This window comes from Megalops cyprinoides, chromosome 15, assembly GCF_013368585.1.
Source record: "Megalops cyprinoides isolate fMegCyp1 chromosome 15, fMegCyp1.pri, whole genome shotgun sequence".
Classification (NCBI taxonomy): Eukaryota; Metazoa; Chordata; class Actinopteri; order Elopiformes; family Megalopidae; genus Megalops; species Megalops cyprinoides.
In genome coordinates this window covers 5,513,783-5,537,731 of record NC_050597.1, presented here as the reverse complement: position 1 = coordinate 5,537,731, position 23,949 = coordinate 5,513,783, and the positions used below count along the sequence as shown (strand labels likewise).

Here is a 23,949-nt window from a genome sequence, read left to right as displayed (position 1 = left end):
CAGCAGCATCCTGCCCTGAGCCTCTGCACGATCCAGATACACCCCCACTGTGAACACCAAAACAAGCCTACTCATGCCATTAACACCAGACAAGAAAATAAAAGAATCCAGTTTATGTTACTATACATAGGTGAGGCAAAGTAGTTATAAATTTAAAGAAAAAAAATTCACTTTGATAAAGCAAACCCGTTGGTGAAATGCATATTATAGTGTTAGAGGGATCGTGGGGGAGTTTGAGAGGGAATGCTTTGACTGTTGCTCAACTAACTGGTAACCTGTACCTTTGCGGTTTAATTCTGCTTTAAGTTGAAGGCACATTCTGACATTGCTTGGTAAAAAATTCTCCTTTTATAGGCATTGCGTTTACCAGATCTAACATGACTGAACTGATAGTACTGCAGGCCAGTACTGGCCTATCACCAGCTGCTGGAGAGAAAACCCAGCAAAGCCAGCCATCAGCTTCATTAAAGCCGGAAAGAGGCTGATAAAAACCATCCAAAGCGGCACCAGGGCTCTTTAACACAGCTCAGGACTGGCAGCTGATGGACTTGGGATGGCAACTCAAGTTCCCACAGCATGTTGAAAAGACCATTCTCAGGTCTGACAGTGCTGGTGTCGGAGGAAACCAAGAACATTGTCATGGTCGAGTTCGCAGTGCCTTGAGAGGAACATATGGAGGGTTTTGAGCAGAAAAGACAAATATGATGGCCTAGGCAGCAACAGCCATAGACTTGGCTGGAGGGCAAGGTGCTTTGCCGGTAGAGGTCGGATACAGGGGTTTTGCAGGGCAGTCCCTCTGCAGGGCCTACACTGCACTTGGCATCACAGGAGAGAAAAAAAGAGCCATCAGGAACAGCACGGAGGCAGCAGAGAACCTCGAGGTGGCTATGGATCAACAGGGCAGACTCATGGACAATTGCTGCTAGGGCAGAAGCTGGGGTCTGATCAACGTTAGCTGGGCCACCTGGGCAAGGGTCTCTAGTGTTCAAAAGACCCGAAACACCAGAAGACCCCAGGTAACATCACTGGTGATCTGCCCTAGCGTAGCGTCTTATGTTTCACGACAACAAAATAGCCAATTCTAACCACACCTGAGCGCTACACCTGTCATTTGGAGCCCAGTTTTGGCAGGACAGGATGGTTAACCCTCACTGTGGAAACAAATGTTTAGAGGGCGAATAGGAGTAATGTTGAAAACGGCAAAACATGAACTGCAGGGAAATGGGGGCAGCTTGGGACCGGATAACAGAGCACCAAAATAAATCCCCATACTGCAGGGGAACTAAAGGCAATGAGATTTATAAAAATGCTAAAGTGGACAGCACTCAGTGACACACATAATCGCCGTAAAATATAAGGTAGGCTACATAATCAAAACTGGAACATAATCACGTGAAAAGTTCATTAAAAGTGTCACGTGTTATCGTTAGAGATTTTCACGTCTCAAGTAAATTAATTCTGAGGATGACTGACCTCCCCTGGCGTCCGCGGGGAGTCGCCACTGGACAAAACCCAAACCCGTAACTCATGCAAAAACATGCCACCAAACCAGAGTTACCGGAAAATGTTGCGTTAAGCAAGTATACGGGAATAGATACACGCTAGCGCGTCGGCAAATTAACAAAACGAGAAGGGGAGAGTCTGAGCCACCCTGCAATAGGGCGTCGAACCCAGGGTCTTTCCCATCTAGACAAAGACTACAACATAAACTAAACCAAACCAAACCGAGAAAAAACGCCGCCCGCCAGCTTGGAATAGGAAAAGAGGTAACAGGGGAAACAAAACTAACTAAAAACAAGCAAACAAACGCCGCACGTAGATCAGCTGCAGTATTAAAACCAGGAGAGAAAAGGGATCCTTCGCCAGGTAACCGTCCCTTAAGAAGGCGCTGCGCAGGTGATAGAAATCAGTACCAAATTGCAGGATGGATCTCAGCTGTCGCGTAGGCGGAGCAGCTACGGGGAGAGACTCCAGCACGGTCATCACATTATCAATCATGGAAAATGTGCTGGTGCAAATCTTGTGTTTCAGTGCTCAGCACTGATACTATATACGTATTTGCACAGGTCAAATTGAGCCTCCTTCCACGGGCATTTCAACACATTACCACAAAATACAAAAATAGTTTGAAAGGAAAATCGGTTAAAGACTCTTTGTCAATAACTTTTTGATTCACAGGTAGGTCTCTGCTGCAGCAATACACATTCAGCTGCAGAAATTTAGGAAATCTAAAATGTCATTTTGGAAGTACAGCTGTGAAGAACCAGCGATTCCGTCTGGATGTAATGCGGGCATGTCAGCTTTTAAAAGGAGAGACTGATTTTTTTTTTAAGAAAAAAGGGAAATAATTACCCTGCTCCGGAGAGGGTTTTTCAATATCCGAATTGGACATTTATTAACAGTTACAAACATCAGTGCCGTCTTTTCACCAGCAGATGGCACTATTTCAGGCTTTGATCACGATATACGCCCTTCTGAATAAAATATATGAAGGGGTGGGGGTATTTCCGGCTGGATATGGGGGTTGAAAAAGGTCTCTACGAAATTAGCGATGTTTTGCTAAATGTAAAAAAAAAAAAGAAAAGAAAACCACAGGCAAATATAAAAAAATGAAATAAATACGTGCTAAAGATGTTTACTGTCCATTCAGTGTAATAAAAAATAGGCGTTTGTGTTAATGCTATATATATTAACTCCCCCTAAATTTAAGCGGGAAAAAAATATAAAGACTTCTCTCACGAAATATTAGTCGTGAAAATGTGTGTGTGCGGCGGGGTATAATTAAACAAATCAAAACAATATGAGGTGTTCCTATGTTGTTTTGTCCAGCTCCAGAATTTTTTTAAAGTACGTTTATCAACCCGTGTTTCATCAGGGATTAAATATACTAAGAAACGAAATCATACATTATAAAGGATTGAACCTGATGCTGATCGGCTGGCAATGCCGTCATATTCCGCGCGTCCTGAGGGTGCCAGCCGGGTTATAATAGTCTTATTTCATTCGCCTTGGGGTTGCCTGCACTTCGCTGGTGCAATTTTAAAAAGCAGCGCCAGGCGGCTCTCTCTTCAGGAGGGGAAGGGGAAGAGCCGGAGTAAGGTTATTCTGACAACAGTACAGATTCGGCAGTTAAAGAAAAAATACCGATAAAACCCAGTCAGAAATATAAATCGAGTTCTCTTCGTTTGTTTTTGTATGGAATGTATTCGTGATTGTTACTGCTACACGCGGTGGGAAGTTGCTGCCTACAGCCACGGTAAGATTCTGACACTTATCTTGAAATGTTTATTGTTATCATTGCGTGTTTTTCTAATATCAAAACACAGTTCATATTCAGTTCGATGTATGTGTATCGATTTTGTATTGTGGTAGCGAAATGTTCTATGTTCTATTCCATCAGCATCGCGTCCCGTCGTTTATTCTTGTTTGGCAGCTTGTCGGGCAGTTGACTACTCACTATACGAGTGTGAATGCCTCAACACTGATGCAACGACGGGTAGCCTATGCATTTGGACATTTTCGCAGAAATAACAGTGCCTTGGTCTTTAGTCCAGCGCAGTATCTCATGTGTGCTGGCAGAAACCACATATTCAAATCCGAACATACCCGCGGTGTGTTACCCTCCGGAATCTTACAGCTGGAGAATACCCCTTACTCTCAGCGAATGTGGGTTAGTGGAACAGGCTCCCGCGTCGTTTGAGTCGACAGACACCTCTCCCCATTCCTATTTTCGGTTCCTTACTCTCCTGCCCCTTACCAGCTATTCCGAACCGTTTCAATGAGTCAGAAATTGAATGTTATGCGCTATTAGGCTATGTTATTTTACACTGCGACTGTTGTCGACCAGTGCACAGACAGACAACGTCTTAGAATTAGGAAAGTAGCGTACCGAGCTGTACGCTATAGGGTCATTTGCATGAAACGCGTGCAGTTATCTGGACTGGTTTCACTGGTACCGCCTTCATTAACGGTGATCCTAATAGTAATAATGCGAAACACTGTAATAGCGTTCAAGCCCGTCGCAATTTAGCATTAGATTAGATTTATGTGATCAATATTGCAGGGGGAAAAAACGTGATCCTAATCAGCAATGAAAACCCAGACTGTTTTGGTTGTGGTGAGAGCGTTATGTCTGACTCAAATATGACGAATGCAGTAGCGTGTTCCCCGTTGTCTCTAACATTTGGATCCTCGGAGAAGGCTTTAGACTGAAAAGTTAAAGGCTTCTTTTCGTACGGAAATTCAGAAATGTAGCCCAAGGCTATAATTTTCAGAACTGGTTCAGTGCAGCGTTTAGTGTCAAACATAATCATTAGGGACAAACAGATCAAGACAGCATTTGGCACACTCAGCAGCAGTTTTCCGAACTCGCTTACTTGCGTGACTGCAACCGCAGCATGTCTCGGGGATTACTTGGGATACGTTAAATACTTACAAATGTATTTACTGCTTTAGCTGATTTGTATCCATCGTGGGAAGGTTAATATATTGTCATATGCTTTTATTTGTAGGTCTTTAGGTGTAGAAACGCCCTACCCAATCACTCCGTGATAGAATAACGCAATAATAATGTAGCCCATTTTGTTTAGATACTGTAGTTTGATTTGTAGGTACATTTCTCACATTTGCACACTTATATGGGCATATCATGACATGCATGCCCATTCCCCCTGCAGTTTTCAAGGAGAAATATGGGACTTGAACGCAATTTTTTCGGGATCCGTTTTGCAAGGAAAACAAGTTCATGTTATATGCCCCCACAGGAACATATGATTTTCCCCCTGTGAGGTGTATTTGAAAACGTTTGACAACACATCCGACGGCGGGGCTCTTTTTGCAAAGCGCTGGCGGCGAGCAACAGCGGCACCGGAGTGCCCTTGTTTACAACCCAATCGCATTTGTGTAATGCTCTCTGCTGGTCGAATTCAATTTAACAACAAGAAACCAGACCAAAAGAGTCACACAGGATTAGCTTCAGATCGGTTTTAACCCACTTTTGTGTGAAAAGGGCTTCATTCTGAACCACATTACATTCTGAGCTGTGTACGGCTGTCTGGAAACCGGTCCGTGCCGTGCCTGCTGCATTTGGCACGAGGTCTGCGCTAACAGGTAAGCCCCTCTGTCCAAGCAAGTGCCTTCCAAGCACAGAGTGGAGACTGAGGCACAAACGCTACATTTAAAGCATTTTGCTTTAAATCGGGTGTGGAGGAGAGGGAGGTAATATGCAGAACAGCTTGCCTACAGCAACAGCGGGAGCAGCAGCATCTACCCTGGTCAGTGCTAGACCTTCTTTAAGAAAGAGCCTGGTTGCTTTCCCATTTCTGCATCTCTCACATACTGTGTCATAGGGAAGGGCCAAGCCATTGCTTTTATGTATTTTTGAGATGATTTATTACAGTATTGTACTTGTGCTGGTCAATTATTTGCACGAGAACAGTATACAGAGCACAATAGACTTCACTGTAATGAAGACAGTGAAAAGCTACTTCTGAGGTCAGGTTGTTGATAGTCAGAATTTAAAAATCAGCTGCATGAATGACCAATGTCTTTCATTCATGCCATGTCATTATGGATCGCTTCAAGGTGGTTTTCTCCCTGTTTGATTGAAAGCACCAGTAAAATAAGTTAATAACTTAAGCTGGCATTAGAGATGCTTTGTCCAGTTGTGTGTGAATTATAAATGATTTAGCATATGAAGATAGACTGTGACCTTATTTTCAAGCCAGAAAATGTGTTAGCCACCGGGATTAAGATCTGGGTGGTGCACAAACAGAGATTAAGGACCTGATTACATTTTACTGTGTCCCAATTTACAGACACCAGAGGTATATAATAACTTGCCGAGTTACACAGACTGAAATACCAGATAATCAGATGGTGGCTGAGCAATGAAACAAAGATTCATGACAATATTTCAAAGCTTGTACATTTTTTTTTTGTTAGATAAAAGTTTATAAATTTGAGTCTTATTCCTTATTTTACTTAAAAGCTGTTTCATGAAACAAATATATTTGCATACTGCTATAAATCCATAATTTTAATTCATTTTTGTTTTTCATTGTGTGGTTGCGTTTAATGTAATACTGCTTTTATCTATTTCCAACAGAAAGGCAAAGCTGGCAATGTTTGATTGTGGTGATGAAAACAAGGTGCTTTGTGAATAGAGGCCACTTGGCTATGGAGGAATTGCTTCTTTATGGACTAGATATGTATTTTGTGCGTGCAGCATGACGTCGATTGAAACTGAGTGACAAATTGAAATATTGAGCATGCTTCAAAAAAATGCTCATGAATTGCTTGTGAAATCGAGTGAGAGAGTGAAAGACAACAAAAAGGCAATTTACAAATTCCAGTCATCTAGTTAATATTCCCGAACCCCTTAGCAAAATCCCCAACGGCCACTGAATTGAGAATTTGTCTGCCTCTTCATTAGTGGAGTTGTGTCGCTCTGTATAAAAGATTCACCGCTCACATGTACTCTGTTAGGCACCGTGAGTGCCAGTTTTACTGCCTTGATGAATAATCAGCAGAGAAACACTGCAAGGTCAGGATGTCTTACTCAGTTCTGGAGCTCTTAATTATTATGCTTACGGCTCAGTGCTCTGATAGGAAGGAGAACTAAGGGTTGTGAGTAAAGGAAAAGAATGAGGTGTGAGTAAAAGCTAAACTAGGGGTTGTGAGTAAGGGTGGTAGTAAGGGTTGTGAGTAAAGGAAAAGTAACGCTTGAGTGTAAAAGCTAGAGTAAGGATTGACCAAAAGGGAAGTAAGGATTGGGATTAAAAGCTAAAATAAAGCTGATGAGGGATGGGCAAAGGAGAAGTAAGGGGTCTGTGCAAAGTAGAAGTAATGGTTGTGTAAAAAAATGAAATAAAGGTTGTAAGTGAAGGCTAAAGTAAAGGTTGTGAGGAAGAGGGGGAGTAAGGTTTGTGTGTAAAGTAGAAGTAAAGGTTTTGTAAAAGGGGAGGTGAGGGTTGTGAGTGAAATTTAAACAGAATTGGTATTGCAAATAAGTGCTTTGGTTGTAAGAAAATTCTGAAGGATCAGTTACTGGTTTGAACCTCTCGTTTGAAATGCTGGAATACAGGATGGTGAAGTCTGTGTTTTTACATGGTGGCGGATGTTCTCGAGGTCTCATGTGGATATTTGGTTGCTGATATTTGGTAGAGAGGTTACCATCTTAATCATTTAAAGTTCCATGAAGATTGGATGCTGGATGTCCAGCATTGGAAAGAGTTCAATGTATGCGCAAGGGCATGGTTTTGCTCTGATGGGCAGCAAATATAATATTCATAAGGCAGTCTGTAACTGCCTTAGTAATGTGTGTGCATGTGCTGCATCAGCTAAAATTGCTCAGCTTCTGTTTTATTCATTTTCATGATCCAGTCATGCTGAGAAAGAAAAAAAAAAGACTAGCATATGGAGTAGGAATGATTACTGATTACCTCCCTGCAGAGACAGTAAGCAATCAACAAACCACCATAGGACATTATCAGGATAACTGGGTAACTGCCTTGTGTGACTTACTTGAAGAATTCCAGACCCCCCTATTCACCCAGTGCCTGGCAAATGAACACAGAGTCAACAAATGAACAGTAATGGCTTTATAAATTAGCAAGCAGACCCAACAGAATCAACAACTTAAACTGTCTGTGTCAGTTACCATCACATATGCTGCACAGTCTTTCACTCACTGAAGGGTGAGACACCTCTGTCTTCTGAGGTGGTGTCTTCCAGCTCATGTGTAAAGTGCATTAAAAATGTGGTCGTACCATTACAAATGCTGGCGATGTAGGGGGGGGGTACAGGATGAATAATGTATGCTTTTACATGGTATCCAGAAGTTAGGTTTGCTTTCAAATCATACTGAATCTTCAGCATAAAAATGTGATTATGCAAGTGTTTGGTCTGAAGTGCTTCTCCTCTTGAGTTTCACAGTTTTATGTTGGGCTGTCACTGAAATGAACCAAGCTATGGTATAAAATTGAGGAAATCACACTTGCTCAAAGTAATTATACACAATACTATAGTGGTCAGATGAAGGACCTGTTCTGTGTTTGTGGTTGGGCTGGGTCCAATGGGGAAACTGTTTCGGCATCCCGAGGCTGTGGCAATTTTGTATATAGAGAGACTACATTGTACAGTACATTATGCAACTGTGACATCAACATCCTTTATTGGTACCAGCGGATAAACATAAAGAGCAAAGCACTTCACAATATTATTCATTTAAGGCATTGAATATGCCTGTGCGTATAATTCCTCACTCTTGAAACCAGTGGGTGGATATCAGGTGAAGTCAGTAGTGAAGCAGACATTCCTAAAAAGACTGGAGACGCTGCACACACAGAACCTGCTTTATCAGAAGCAGTGTGAGCGGCTGTATCAGAGTCTGTCTGTCGGATTCAAACTGGTGAGTCTAGAAGTGGCTGATGGTGAAAGCAGGACCTGCCGACATTTATGAGGAACGCGTATGTCGTAGATCGATCGTCGTGTTTAGCATCTGTCACAGAGAACAAATCTGCAGATGGATGTGGGTCTGTGTTAAGTACCAGGATATATGTTGACATTAACTAGCTGTAGAAAACATTCATTCAGAAAAAAAAAAAAAAAAAACATTTATCCCCTGAAACCCTGCTGTTCACCTCCCACAGCCAGGGAACAGGGAAGATATGAGCAATAAGTTTTGATTTCGTTGGATTTAAACTGATATGTGAACATTGTAAACAGAAAATGGGTTGAAACTGAAAACAAAATGATGACAGAGTCATATTTTTAGAAGCTGTTTTTATTCGCCTTTCATTTTTAGCTTCTCTGTTGGCAAGGTAATTATCCTACATATGCCGGGTTTTCTCTGTTGGATTGCCAACAGAACTGTAAAACAGTACTGCAGTAACATTTTAAAAAGTGACAGTAGAGGATCACAGAGCATATCACGATCAACAGAGCCAATATCAACCTCTTAACTGTCCACACGCCTAATGGTCCATGTCATTGTGATTGTGGCGTATAACTTGAATCACTAACATGTTTGTATTTGTAGTGGACCAAACATAACCAAAAAGATAACATCTGGAAAAAAAAAAAACATTTTTTGTTGGAAAGTCTCGACTTCTGCATTTGCAGTTGTTCTTATTGTGACAATAAATCACAAGCAAGGGGATGCAGACGTGTATACTTATAAGTAGGATGATACACCCTAAAACCTACGATATAAGCTTTTTTCCTGCTCCTCATAGAAAAATTGATATATTGGCTACAGAGCTAAAAGGACATGAATCTGTTGGGCCTTCGAATCCACCCATTGAGAGATGGCTTTAGACCATTAGAGCGTAGAGTCTTCCTTTGCTTGTTGATTACATTTTGATGTAGCATCTAGGTGCAAAAACAAGGATGTGAGACAAATTGTTTGCTTTCACGTTGGTGTAAAGTGATCTGTGTATTTGCTTGGCATCCCGGAGATGTGTGACAGCTTCCATATCACACAGCTGTTCCCCAGTGTGCAAGTACACCACTCTGAATTATGTCAATCCTGTTTTACTTTGATTGCTGCAGTCAGTTCACCTAAGGCAGATTCAGCTGAGAAAAAAAAAAAAAAAACAACGAGGAAACAGCCATGCTTTGGTCATTCACCGCACCTTGTGACATGGAAATGAGACTGCAATTCTGTGCAGCCACACAGCCCATGCTAAATGCCAGGAAGTGTTGTTCAACAGGGACTGATTGCAGCTTAATTGTAATGTCATTGTACTGAGTCACAGTGTTTCTGAAAAACAAAAATGCCACTGTTGAATACCATAAATCCTAACAGGTTTGCAAAATCACTATTAGGTTACCCTTTTTTTCCGGCTCTGGATTTCCCGTTTTCTTTCCCAAATCGTAACAGTACAGCATACATACTGGGGAAATTAAATTCAAAAGTTAGGGGCAGCGGAACCGTCGAGCAGCTTAATCGTTGTTTAGGGGAATTATTTAAGGGTTGCAAAAGTATCTGCAACCGTAAGGGCTGTGACTGCTGCGCAATCCAGCAGCAAATCCACTTCCTTGGGAGATCACAAGCAGCTGAATGCTTCCAGCTCACTCTGGTTTGGGCCTCACATCACCTGAGAGAACTGGCAATAAAGAGTCTGACCGCTGTGCATGAGTAGCACAAACAGCCGAAGAAAACAGGACGTGAGGTCACTCTATATTGGTATGTGTCTGCTGCCATGATGAGGAAGACACCCAGCTGGTTACAGTGGGATCTTAAACAGCCTCTGCAGTGCTTAAGCAGTGGGAGGAAGAAAGGGTGCCAAAACAAAAGAAAAAGGACAAAAAAAAATATTCAGCATACTTTCCTTTTCATCATAATAAGCAGCTGTTTGTGGATGAATACGCCAGTGTTGCTGGTGTGGTCTGGGGGGGGGTGTGATGGAACATGGGGAGTTTGCTTTCAAGCCCTGGTGAACCAAAACAAGGCATCTTACTTCATTTCTCTTTCTCTGAACATCTGGCTCTTGAGAAGTAGACAAATATACACTGTTAGGATATTTTTAACAGTGAGAAACAACCTCACAGACAATTTCCAAAGCATCTGCTCTCCTGATTTTTTTTTTTAATGTGCTTAATTTTTTTTTTAATTTTTACATTTTTTTCTTTCATTTCATGAGTTGCTAAATAATTTTTATTAATTGTTATTAGTAACTACATTGCATATGGAGTGATTTGTCCTGTGAGTATTACAGGCAGCCTATTTTTATGACATGTCGTCATATTAAAAAACTACTGCCTGTGCACGCATGCACACACAGACACACAGACACACACACACACACACACACACACACAGACACACACACGCAAACACACCAGTCTAGCCTTTGATTGTCCATGCAGAGCAAGGAAGCACGGTTAGACTGTTCGGCGGTCTTCATGATTCCTTCTCACGCCGTGTACTAACCTGAAACAGTGCATTTAAAATTCATTAGAAAGACCTATGGTTGATTGAGTGTGTCTGAACGAGGGTGGAGAGGGAAAGGGGAAGTATTACTTCACTTTAATGAGCCTCTCATCCTCCATGCACAAAGAGTCAGTTCTTCAATACGCAACTCCCCCCCCCCACCCTGCATCAGTCAACAGCCTGTGCCTGACTGGGCCCTTTTTAGTGTTGGGTGGGGCTTCTTTTGGTGTAGGATGGGGCATGTCCTTTGGCTGGGTCTGGTGGTGATTTTGGTTGTGGTTGGTTTGGGGTTGGGCCCATTTTGGGGCATGGGTTTGTTATGAATGACATGCATGTGAGGAGAGTGTTGAAACAGAATTACTGTTCACAGATTGAGGAGCAGGAAGTTACCCGTCATCCTTGACGAACATCCATAATGACTACAGGTGTCAGGAGTGAGGTAGAACTCATATTCAAAGTCCAGTGCAGTGCGGCTATAATCCAGTATGAAACTATTTGGCTGACACTATTTACCTCCTTTGCCAAAGCAAAAATAAAAATTTTCGTATCAGTGTTGGTTCTCCTGTAGTTCATTGTGGGACTTGTTGTGGATAACATAGCTATTGGCTGTGGGTGCGCTGTGTACCAGATGAATATATTTGCATAGTTTTCTATTTTTTTCTAAATTCTCTTCTTTGAAAATGAGGACTGCCTTCTAATCACAGCTTGCCTCCTACATTTGGGCTAATACAGTATTTATCAGGAATTGATCTGACACAGTGTTTAGTGTTTTTTTTCTGAAATGTCTAATTGGAGCTTTGATTTGATTCGAACTGCAGAAAGTGTTTGAATATGAATCTGAATGAGAGAGTTATACTAAGCACACATCAAACATTGTGCTTCATCCAGCTCCTCGGGCTTGGCTTAGCTTTTCATTTCTCATTGTACATCACCACCCATGGGGCCATTTAAAACCACATTTAAATGGGTTTAATAGATTTTTAAGGACAGGCTGAATTTTCACAGTACTGAGGCTTTTATATCCCTCTGACGGTTTTAAGTAAAAAACGTGTGCAGGCTTGTTTAACATCTGTGATCCATCTCCCCCAGAAGCTCTGAAATTGTAAGATGTTTGAAATTGCTAATCCGCTTTAGCACTACAGTTTTACCCCATGCCCCTTCTCCTGCTCCAGCATAATCACATTGGTCAATCTATACGTTATTAGTAAATATTAAAACCGGAGTATTAATATAAAACTGTTTGTTTTCTGTAAAACTTTTTTCTTTGCGGAAGTTTTTTTTTGTTGGTTCCATTGTTTTGCTTCCCCCCGCATTATAGGCAAAGAGTCTCATATTTATATTGTGTTACAAAGAACGCTACAGTAGAATGCAATGTGTTCCACGTTCAGGTGATCAGTTTCTGTTAATCATTTCTGTACGGATTGTCTTTAACAATGGCAGTTCTCTTTTTTGATTTATCAAAAACATTTTTTGAATAAACAGTTTTTATAGACTGTTTTGGAATTGTCGATCATACATTAGGTTTGTCTCACCATGACAGCATCTGGGCTTGTCATGGAGCATTGAAGCGAGATGATAGCATTCCTCTGATACACCTGCACTACAAGTCCCATGGTGCACTGCAGGGAACTGGATACCCAGTGGAGGGTCATTGCCTCAGTGAGTTGCACAGTGCGTGAAAGTGGTGTGATGAGGAAGCTTCCGAACGTCCATCTTTGGTGGAACAAAGCCAAATTGTTCTGCCACTGTGGGATCCCAGTTTGATGTCAGTTGACACTCAGAGGGAACACGTTGCTGAACTAGTTATTTGGGATCCTTGACTGATTTATCATTTTAAGGGGAAATTTGGTTGCAATGATCCACTTTCATTTGCTTAAGGTCAAGGATACTTTCAACTAGATTCAGCTCTGAGACATTAAGTTTCATGCCTGAGTCTACATTTAATGTGAAAAATGATCATTGAGGATGGAGATTCCTGCTTGGTGAGAGGTCCATGCATTTTCCCCTGTGGGCAATGAACACCCAAAACAGGGGACCTCTTGTGTCCCCTTACGTTTGGGACCAGGAACTCTAAATGCTGCTCACCTCCATATTCTGTATGGTATGACAGCCTGAATTGTGTCAAACCAAGCAAATGAAACTCAACAGTAGCACACACCAAAGCTCATTCTAGCGTCATGAAATGAAATTTTAATCACCTCTCATCAATAATCTCTCAGATCCTCTCTCGCTGGTGTCTGATGGGACATGTGGAGTCTTGGGCTTTTTACATGTTGGATGTGATGGTAAGTACGGCTGATGGACTTGACATAACAGACTTTTATATGAGCAGGCACTCAAGATCATTGGCAATTTGACCTCCAAAGCTGCAACATCTTTCATTTTAAAGAAAAAAATACTCACTGAGTACAGAGTGATAAATTGTTTCTGAAAGAATGACATTATGTTATGAAACTCAAAGGAGTACTTCTCTAAAACTAGTGGAAAAGTTCTCTGTTTGTGCATCATGCTTGAATTGATGCAATTTATCTTGCTCCATACCTCCTGGGACCTACATTTCATTCTTTTACTGAATGGTGTGATGGGGCCTTCCTTTGTGCCATCGTAACGGCATCAGTATACTTTATCAAGAGGTGCAAAACATGTCAACGGATGTGTTAAAAACATTTCCGTTTTCCTTTCTCTCTGACATATATACATACATACATACGCACACACATATATTAAAGTGAAAGAGAGAGAGAGAGCAAAGTAACAGTGGTAGATATGGATGGTAGTGGGCGGGAGCAGGAACTGCATCGCACATTAGATATTACTGTTGATAGGAATGGACAGGAGCCTCATCCACCATCTACAGCAACACTTTCCGATATTGCAAAACAGTGTGATTTGCCTGACGTATGGAGAGCGAGAAATTATGCAAACAGGGAATACCCATGAGTAAAGCTGTCTGACTCAAGCATTGAATGACTGCAAGAATGCATGACCTAAAAGGATTTATTTAAGCAAGTCAGAGAACAAGAGTCCTATCCTCCTGAATGGGTTTTCCATCCACCATGTGATTGCTATATATATATGTGTATGTGTTTTACTGCCATCGCAATGTCAGACCTTTTCAAGATTCTGATTTCTTTGAAAGTTTTGTTTCCGCCCTTCTAAGTATCCCAAAATAAATTAAACAGGGCAGGGAGTTAGGGAAAGTATAGATAAGAAACTGAACTAAACTGTGGGTTAATGGGTAAAAGGCAACAGCTGGACTCTCCTGTGCAGGAAAACCTAAAATGAGCGATGATAAGGCATCCTTAAAGACATTTTGCACGTACTTATGGTATGGTTTGTTATAAATAATAACGTAATGTAATGTAACATGCTATAAGGCACACATAGATACATTCACTGTGGGTACATTTCTGGGTACATTTTGGACGCTCAAATCAAACGTTAGCTAGCTAGCTAGCTGGCTACAACATTCCTGACGGAAGTAGCAAGTCGGGTATCCAGCAATCTAATCTCATAGTACAAATGGATAACCAGCACAATGTTTACTCGGCAGTCACAGATCAGCTGAAATCTCGTGAGTGAAGTTATTTAGCTGACGGACGTAAGGCATGCAGTAACAATTAAGAATACAGAGGAAGAGCGCTGTTCAGGGTCATCTGACTGAGATAAACCCTTCACACAGGGACACAGATTTCCACACAGTGATGGGCTGGGCTGTGTCATGATGATAACTCTTGACAAAGCCTCCATTTTCACCTGGGTGACTTATGACATGGGGCCAAGGACAGGGCCCTGAGGAACACCCCGGGGGTGGGGGGGAGTTCTCACTAATCCATTTTCACAACTGTTGTGTGACATGCTATTCAACGTGTGGGTTCAGATGCTGATCGCGAAGCAAACGGTCAAGTCTGAAGGATGCAGGTACTGGTGGTGATCTGAAATGAATGGGGAATAATAATGACGTGTTTAGCTCATGAAGCCAGAAGGATCTCCTTCAGTCATTTGTATGGATAAATGCATAATGGACAGGCATCGATCAGGATGGCATTTTCAATGATCGCGCCGAGCTGCATGCTGAATTGGTGGCGCTCTGTGCTTCAATAGAACCAGCCAGAGTGGATAAATTGCTGTCCGCCTGCAATTCCTCATATCCCAGAGTGCACTGGGCTTAACACATGTAGGGGTGGTGGGGAGGGGCGGTTGATGTATGACTCTCCACTCGGCGAGTAAGAGATTGTGGTGATTTAAATGTATCATTGTAAAAGGGGGAAGCCGTAGTGGTTCTGTTTCATTGCGGCTGCTAGGAAGACATTTGGCCAGTGCTATCACTTGAGGGGTGTGTTGCACAGAAGCGATAAAACAGCACAAAGGAAAACCTGATGCTTTTCCGTGAAATGGATTTGACACATTTAATAATATCTGTTATTAAGGGCAGAAGTGAAGGATGGACGGCCAGACCTTTTCAAGAGGGCTAGAATTTCTTCCATCATCCCCTCATGCTGACAATAATGTTGCTGGGATTGTAAAATAAATACATAAAAAGAAAGAAATAGAACACACACACACACACACACACATACACATATAGTATATATCCTCTAACCTCAGTTGGCTGGATTTAGCATTTTACAATATTTCATGTGGCAAATGACACCGAGCACAAAAGCCGTGCAATGTAGTACTTGTAGGGCACTCCATATCTGGTTGCAGTGTCAGAAGATGATTATAGGTGTTGCATGAAGACATGCTGATTACACTGTTAATATCTCACTGTGCTGGGAATGCCCTCTTAGCTTGTAGTCATGGAGACAACAACAGAGCTTCCTTATCAGGCAGAGGCACATGTGAGCAGTCTTTAGGGAAAATGGCTTCTGTTAGCTCCAGCAATATTGAGGGCCATCTGAATTGATCTGCTGTTGAAAAAAAAAAACAGCTTAAATGAGCTCCTTCATTTTGAGGGATCAGCAGATATTCATGAGTAGCTCATTTGCAGCTGGTGATTTACAAAACAACCCCATTCAAGGCCTGCATTCTTTTTTTAAACAGCATGTATTTTCAGGGACAGCAGATTCTGAGGCATTCCCCAGAGTGAGATCGCTGTGCAGGTTCCATCTTCACAAATCAGACGCAGAGGGAATGGTCATAATATGACACAGTACTTCATCTTTTGTCATTTTCCCTACTTATAGTGGAGTACTGCCTCTCTATTTTGCTGAACTTCTGACAATGTTTGATGTACTTATACCCAAGGACCTACCTATATACTATCCCCGAACCCCTCCCTGTCACACTGTGGGATCAGGGAGAGAACCATCCTTCAGCTGACTCCACTTTTCCGTGGTATGCATATAAAACTGCAAACATCTTACAACAAGGTAAAATAATGGGGCCATATGAGCCAGCTGGTGGTCAGCATGGCAAACATAACCGCCAAACATTACATTATTGTCATTTAAGCAGACACTCTTATCTAGAGTGAAATACATAGGTTACAGTTTTTACATGTTATCCATACATGTTTTACATGTTATATTATTTATACCACTATATATTTACTGAGGCAATTCTGGGTTAAGCCCCTTACCCAAGAGTACAATAGTAGTGCCCCAGTGGGACTCAAACCAGCAACATTTCAGTTATGAACTCTGCTCTCTTCCACTATAGTACACTGCCGCCTCATCTGCCCACAAATCACACCTTTCACCATCTATGCCAGTGCATTTCTCGGGAGGTCCACCATATCAACAACTATCAAAAAAAAAAAAAAACACGCTTCAAATACATAGAGGTCTGCCTGTGAATAAAGGCATGCAAAATAAAACAGATCCACAAAATGCTTACCGGTCAGTGATGCATTTCATAGCCGAATGACACAGATTACTGTTTATGGTGCCACTGTGGTGCATTACTGTGGAAGGGTACTATGTGGAACACATTTCACACATGCTTCTCCAGCACATAAACACTTGTTTTGAAAATACACTCTGTTATGCGCTGGGCTGTATATATTTAGCTTGACTCGCCTGTGAAGTGTGAGTGAAATAACTCATTATGGAAATGGGAAGCAAATAGCTCTTTCTGTAGTCCTCAAATCCTAAGAGAGAGGGTAGAGAGGGTGAGATTGTACTGTTTATAGAATCAGCCAAAGGGATTTGCAGTGTGACCCTCTTATAATAAAAGGTTGCCTTTGTCTTGTAGGAACACGGTTCAGTGGATCAAGTTAAAGATATGGGATTTGATGTGGTCTCAGTGCCCAGAGGAAAATGTCAGATAAAAACACCCCATCACTGAGCTGCATTTGCGGCCCCATGTGAGCTAACAAATTCTGAAGTGATAGCACATATCCTCATGATATAAGCCAGTCATTTTCAACAAGTTAGAGAAAAGTGATTAAGAAGCATATCCTGGCTATAATTTTTTTGGGGAATAAACGGCCAGTAGAAAAGAAATGGGTTTCAGCCTCTGACCTTTTGAAGCTTCTGCATCTCCTAATGATTTTGTGTCACGTTCCGTCAGCTGTCAGCAGTCGATCAATGCGCCTGAGGCAAAGGAAATGCCTGTGATGTCTGGAAATCGTTTGTCCCAGTTTGTTCACAGTGCAGTACCCCTCACATGCAGGAGCAAACCGTCTGAAACACAGATGCCAGACTGTCGTTTGACTCTTTCCAAACGGTGAAATCCCACGTTTATTTACAGTGTACAACCCAGATGCGTGTTCGATAAAGCTGCAAACCATTTATCGGATTGACTTTTTCATTAAAAAATGCTTCTCAGCTGGAAGGGCTTGCAGCAGGGGGGTGTGCAAAGCGATGGTTTAATGTCAGCTCCTTTCAGTTGAAGAAACCACTAATTATATTTAGAGGCATTGCTTTGGTAACTGACTTAATTGCGATGAAAGTGTTGTGTTAAATGACTGTCCTTGCACAAGACCAAAATGAAGTTGCACTGGACAGTTAGTATATTAAATCAGTGACAGTGTGAATTATATTGGAATGCCATGCAATTGCATTTTGCCATCGGTGACCTGTGGTGTTCACTGACACATTAAAGCTACAAGCCATTTTCTGTGAAGCGAGGCTACAACATCAGGTCAGAGTGAACACCCAATAAATGTGGAAATGTTTTTTTTTTTTTTAGATTGTTGCATTAAATCAAGATGTATTTGACAAGAAAAGAAAAAAAACCCGTCACTCAGGATTGTACATTTGAATACAATGGCAATGCTGCTAATTTGTTTGTCAGAGGATACAGTGAACCAACATTTTCACCCACGGTGCTCTAGGGATTCCACTTTAGTTTTGCATTTAGATAACACAAAATTTCACATGTTTCATGCAAAACACTCTGACACTGACCTTGTGGTTCCAGCTGCGTTTAACATTAAAATTAGAAGAATCGGAGGAATCAGAAACTTGAAAATTGGCAGTGTGAGTTGAAGAGGAGTGTAATGTCAGTGTAGTAGTATTCTGCAATGTGTAACATGTTCTCTCCAGATCTGCAAATGAACTCAATGCCCTTACATGAGAGACCACCAGTGAATGACAGATTATCTGATGTAATTTGTTTAGGCATGGCTGAGCCAGTGTCAAATTCCTTGTATTACAGTCATTTCTGCAGATCACACTATCCTGAAAGAGTGTCATATAAGCAAGCACATGGTTTTATGGAATTGTTCATCACTGAATAATTCACGTCTTCACTGATGAAAAAATGTAGATATATCTGATGTTTTTCTACCCCTTATGAACAGATTAATCAAGGAAGCAGTGAGTAATGAGTGATGGATTTTTTCTTGGGCACAATGCTGAGGATCTAATTATGCGAACTGTAGACAGACCCATTTTTTAAACCCTCGCTGAGGCTTAAGTTAATTTTAAATGGTTGTCTTGTTTGAATGGTGACTAGCACCATCAAAGTTAAGTGCTTATACAAGTCAAATAACTTCTGTTTTTCAAACTTGCATTTCTTTGGTCTTACATTACTTAGAAATAGCCCTCACAGCATTAAATATGTGAAATGTATTAACATTTAAGCTCTTCGACAGATGGCATACGTGTTCATATTGTGATGTTGATATAAAAGGTTTTTTTTCCTGTTTATTGCATAACATCTGGCATTGTACTTATTCCTCATTATCTCAGTTCATCCTGATCATCTTAAGGGGCAATTGAAAGAAGCGATTAAGTGCTTTGGCCCATTATTCAAAGCTGCGGGGAAGGAAGCATCACATTTTTGTCTTTTGTTGTTATTGTTGTCATTTTGTCTTAGAACAGCAGTAGAACTTAATTATGTAATAAATAAGAAAGATTCTGTGATAAATAAACATAATTATGTCGTAGTATAATAACATAATCATGTGATAAAATAAATTTATAAACAGATGATGCAGTAAATTTTTCACTAAAGTTTGAATCCCCCTTGTGGTTAGATTGTACACACCCTTGAGTGCTCCCCGTGGCTGTATTCATTTTCAGTGAATACATGCCATTCCTGTACATGCTCTGCTTTGGTTTGCATTCATGTAACGTCACAGTGGCTGTTCCATCATGAGATTATCCCTTCTTTCACGCTTGCTGGTAAACACAATTATAGACAGGCGCTGGAGCGTGACCGATGGGAAAAGGCATAGACAAACACACAGGGTAATTTCTTCAGCTGTCGTGTATTTGGCGTTACTGTATTTCATGTTCTGTTATTATTTGGCTTGAATGTAGTCAAAAAGGCAAAGCCGGTTGTTGGCACATACAAGCATAAAGCCAAAAAAAAAGAGCACAAACCATTTCAAGGCGCTGTTATCTGTAATATGGGGCTACAGTTCTTGCTAAATAAGTAAGTAATTCATGAAATAAAAAAAGTATTTCCAACAAGAGTATTTTGTTCATTTTAGTATCAGGTCTGGTATTTTACTGATGAAGCAGTTGAATTACATTTTTTGTTATTCCCACAGTGTTTTCTTTTTCTCAGTATTGTGTGGTAGGACATCAGATGTCAGTCTGTCTGTATGTTTAACTAGGGGGGGGGGGGGGGCAGATGACTGGGGGTGTATGTGACCTCTCATCAGTCACTGCTTTTGAACTTTAGGATGAAGATCTGAAAGCTGGGTTTGGTACAGAGATTATGAGAGTAGCATTTTCATTCTGAAATGTGGTTATATACACAGGGTCCATGTTGGTTGGTAATGACAGCAAAGATGGTGCATGTGGTTAAATGCTCTGAAATGCAGAGAACAGGAGTAGATAGCATCTGACAGTGGGAATTGGATGCACATGCAATTTCAGCCATGCATGCTGCAAAGCTGCTGAGAATTGGAGTGGAGCTGGAGGAGCAGCAAGTGATGCTGGGAAGTGCAAATTACTCCGAGCTGTGGAGACCTCCCTACGTCCCCTGATTGCTACGTGTAGCATGTACATTTTTGCTTCAGAGCAGCACAGCTGATCTGTCCATGTGAATGTGATGGACAACGGCAAAGCAGTGTAGCCGTGTCTCATTTCTTATAAGTCAAAGCTGATTCAAAAAGATGTGTTGCATTACATTTACAAATAACATTTTTGGCAGAAGTGTCTGTTCAATGTGATGAGTGTGGCCTCAAGTTTGAGTAGACGAATAACCAGGTGTTTATTCTGTTTATGTACTTATTCACGGGTTTTGTTTCTTGCGTAATGTTATGAGTTCAGACATTGCTGAAGTAAACACACAAATTCTGAAAAAGAAAAGATAAAACCATGCTTATCATTGCTCACTGAGTCTGGGACAAAGTGCATTATGCATAGTTTGAATCTGGGCCAGGCTAGATGAAACGTTTTGCTGTAATGATTGTGTCAGGCTGCTTGGTGTAATGCTTGCTCTTGTCAGTCTGGTAGATACACACAGCATATTTTCATGGCGTAGCTAAATGCTTACAAGCCTGGAATCCCTTCATCTCCGTGGTACTCTATGTCCTGGAGTGCCCTGTGTACAGGCACAGCTGTAGGCTGGTGCCTGTGGTCATATGATGTGATGATACGGCCAGTCTTTAGACAGTTGGGGAGCTCCTTTGTACACATGCAGCGCGCTTCAAAGGAGAACCGCAGTCACAAGGTGCTTTCCTTCTACTCATGCCATCCGCAGGACTCAGCAGCGGTAATAGGCTCACTGGCACATGTGATGTCATAATCGCGAAATCCCATCCGATTCCCGCCGCGGAATCTGCCAGGCTTTCTCTGCGAGCCGGCCGCCCCTCGCCTAATCCGCTCTGACCACATTAGAAAGGAGTGCCCCATTGTTCGAGGCACGCCCTGTCATTGCCTGGAAACAAAAATCCCGATTGTCTTCGGGCTTTCCTGCGTCCGTTGGAACAGTAATCCCAGCTATGGCGGAGCCTTTGGATTTGCACAATCCCGGACTTTGAATTAATGACTGAGTAATCCCCGCATTTCTGACCCCACAGAAGAGGAGGGAGGCATGTTGTGCTCTCATTATCATTGTACACCAGGTATGACGTCTCCAGTGCTTTCTCAGACCTGTGCTCTGTTCAGTGATTATTTTTATTATTAGGACTTGAATAATGTTATGCTCACACTCACTGGCCTGGTGTTTTGAGCCTGGTCTGATGGTTACACTTCTGTTGTGATGGAAGTCGTTCTGGATAAGAGCATCTGCTAAATGCAGGTAATGTAATGCAGTGTAGTATAATTATGAAACATGCAATGATTCATGTGAATCCCACAGTATGCAGTGATCTACTGAATTCATGTGTTGGATGAATTCAATGACCAGTTTAAATGTATTAACCATTTTAAGGGAAACTCAGTGATTTTTTTTTTTGATCTCACAGGCAGCACTCCAACCAGTTGAGTGCATTATATTGTATAAGGAAGGTTTTTGATGGAAATCCATCTATCTACTTTCACTGTGCATTTATATAGTCAGAATTCAATACAAGTGCTGTTTTTTGCTGTTGTAATCATAACAGCCTTCTACTTAGGAATGATGAAACAGCAAAATTGCATGTTTTTCCCCAATTCAGAACATGTGACAAAAACCAGTGTGCTGAGGGAAAAAAACTGCTGATCGAAACCAATTCCCATCAACGCTTGCCTGTTGAGCGCAAAGGCAGTTATTGCAGGGTGGACTTGCAAAGCGCATGAGTCTAACATGAGCCATGCGTGTCACAGAAATGCAGTGACCTGCCCCTTGCGGCTGTTCGGAGCACGCACCCTTTTGCTTCCATGGAACCTGGACCCCTGCACCTCCACAGAAGCAAAGATTCTCTGCCACCTCATGCATTAAGCCCCGCTGGAGCCTGAAGCCCCCGGCTGCACAGCTCAGAGAGGGGATAGACACCCGAAATGTTAATTGCATTCCGTGGCTAATCAGCTAAAAATGAAAAATACAAAACAAATTAAATAGGGCTAAAGCTGAATGTGAGACAGCAATCCGTGGTGAAGTAAACCAAATGTGAAACAGCTGTCTGCTGGCTGTCTTATTACCGGTAAATATGTGTGCTATTAAGTCAGGTCAAGCTGGCCAGTCACTGAATGGAAAACCATGGGTCAGTGAATTGCAAAATTCTTCAGTTGGCAAAGGAATTCTGTTTGATTTGGTGAAAGAAATGCATCTGTACTGTCTCCTACGGTTACTGAGAAGTGAGCTGTTATTTGACTGGGTCTGATAGACCTGCCACCTACAGAATTTCAGTACTTCTCAGCCATTTAATCAGCCAATGGTATTCAAACCAAGAAGCCAAAAAGGTCAAACAGTTGAAGGAATTTACCGAGGGACATTTCTGTCTAAAAGCAGAGAATGTTATCTGAACTTTACTAGCATTATTGTCTCTGAAGATGCGATAGAGGAACTGTTATGAAATAATACAATAGGCACGTTTATACTTTTGCAGAATTTACTCTAAATTACAGATTTAATGGCACAAAGAAAAGTTCCTGAGGTTAACTAAATTCTCAGTTTTGTGGAGCCCCGTCTACCTACGTATAATTAACTGTGATTCAGTGCCTGAGCTGCAACAATGTAGCATTGTGTCCACACCTGGGGGCTGGTGCATTCTGGGACTGCGGGGGCACTTTGAAGCATGCTTAGTCCTCCATGCTCCGCAGCAGTTTACTGTACAGCATGATAATGCCGTCTTTGTCAAGCTTTGAATTCTCACATTACAACCGCTTTGGGTGTTGCTTTATTCATGAAACAAAAGAGATCGGTGATGCGTAGCGTCGACAGAAATCATTCCATGAGAGGTACATGATTCACAGCACCAGCACTGCAGGTCCAACCCTTAAATTAAAGCAGATAAATAAGGTAGGATAGAAACTTAAAACTTCAGAGCTCAGTCTTGGAGTTTTCATCATTTACAAGGGTTAATGTGCAGGGTAATTATTTGCACAATATGTAATAAATGTGGGCATATGCACTAAAGTGGAAAGTTATATTTGATTATACTAAGGAATTAAAGAACTTGAAGATGAAGAATTAAGTTTGAGCTCATAAGTGAAGAAATCCAGACCCACCTGAGATCTCTGGAGCCAGAGTGGGGACAGAGCTGCTACTGACAGTCCTTCAGCCTTATGGACAAAAGTATAACTGAATAATGCATAGTTTCATACAAAAGACTGTTCTTTGCTAATGGACCAATGGAAACACGTGAAAACAATGCATTCTTACAAGCCTTTCCACCCACTAACCTTGGATTACAGCCGCGCATCTGTGCTTAAAGACAGAATGGTATGCTCTGATTTACGTGGTGGGTGGCATGTTCACAAAATCCAAGAGCAAAAGGCTCTTCCTGCAACAAAACTCTGAAGCTCTTGGTGACAGAACACTGCACACCTGTAAACTTAGCCTTTGCTCTCTACTGCAGGTGTGACCCTCCATTGTATCTGTCCTCTTTTTTTTCTTGGGGGGGGGTGGGGGGGGGGGGGGTGAGCAGGTCAGAGTCTCATTTTACATTATGATTCCAGGTGCTCTCCTGATCATAGGTGCACTGTGTGCTCCAGTATTCTCTGGAGTGCTCACAGATTATACAG

The 23,949-nt window shown here is 41.7% G+C and overlaps 1 protein-coding gene across 2 annotated transcripts in view; it reads left to right on the top strand.

Moving 5' to 3' along the window:
- Positions 1-3,087: 3,087 nt before the first annotated feature.
- LOC118790084 (receptor-type tyrosine-protein phosphatase epsilon-like) overlaps positions 3,088-23,949 on the top strand; it is a 57,410-nt gene continuing 36,548 nt past the window's right edge. For both annotated transcript variants that reach the window (XM_036546896.1, XM_036546895.1), the window contains exon 1: positions 3,088-3,256. The gene's annotated coding sequence lies outside the window, so the exon portion shown is untranslated. The remainder of the gene's footprint in view (positions 3,257-23,949) is intronic.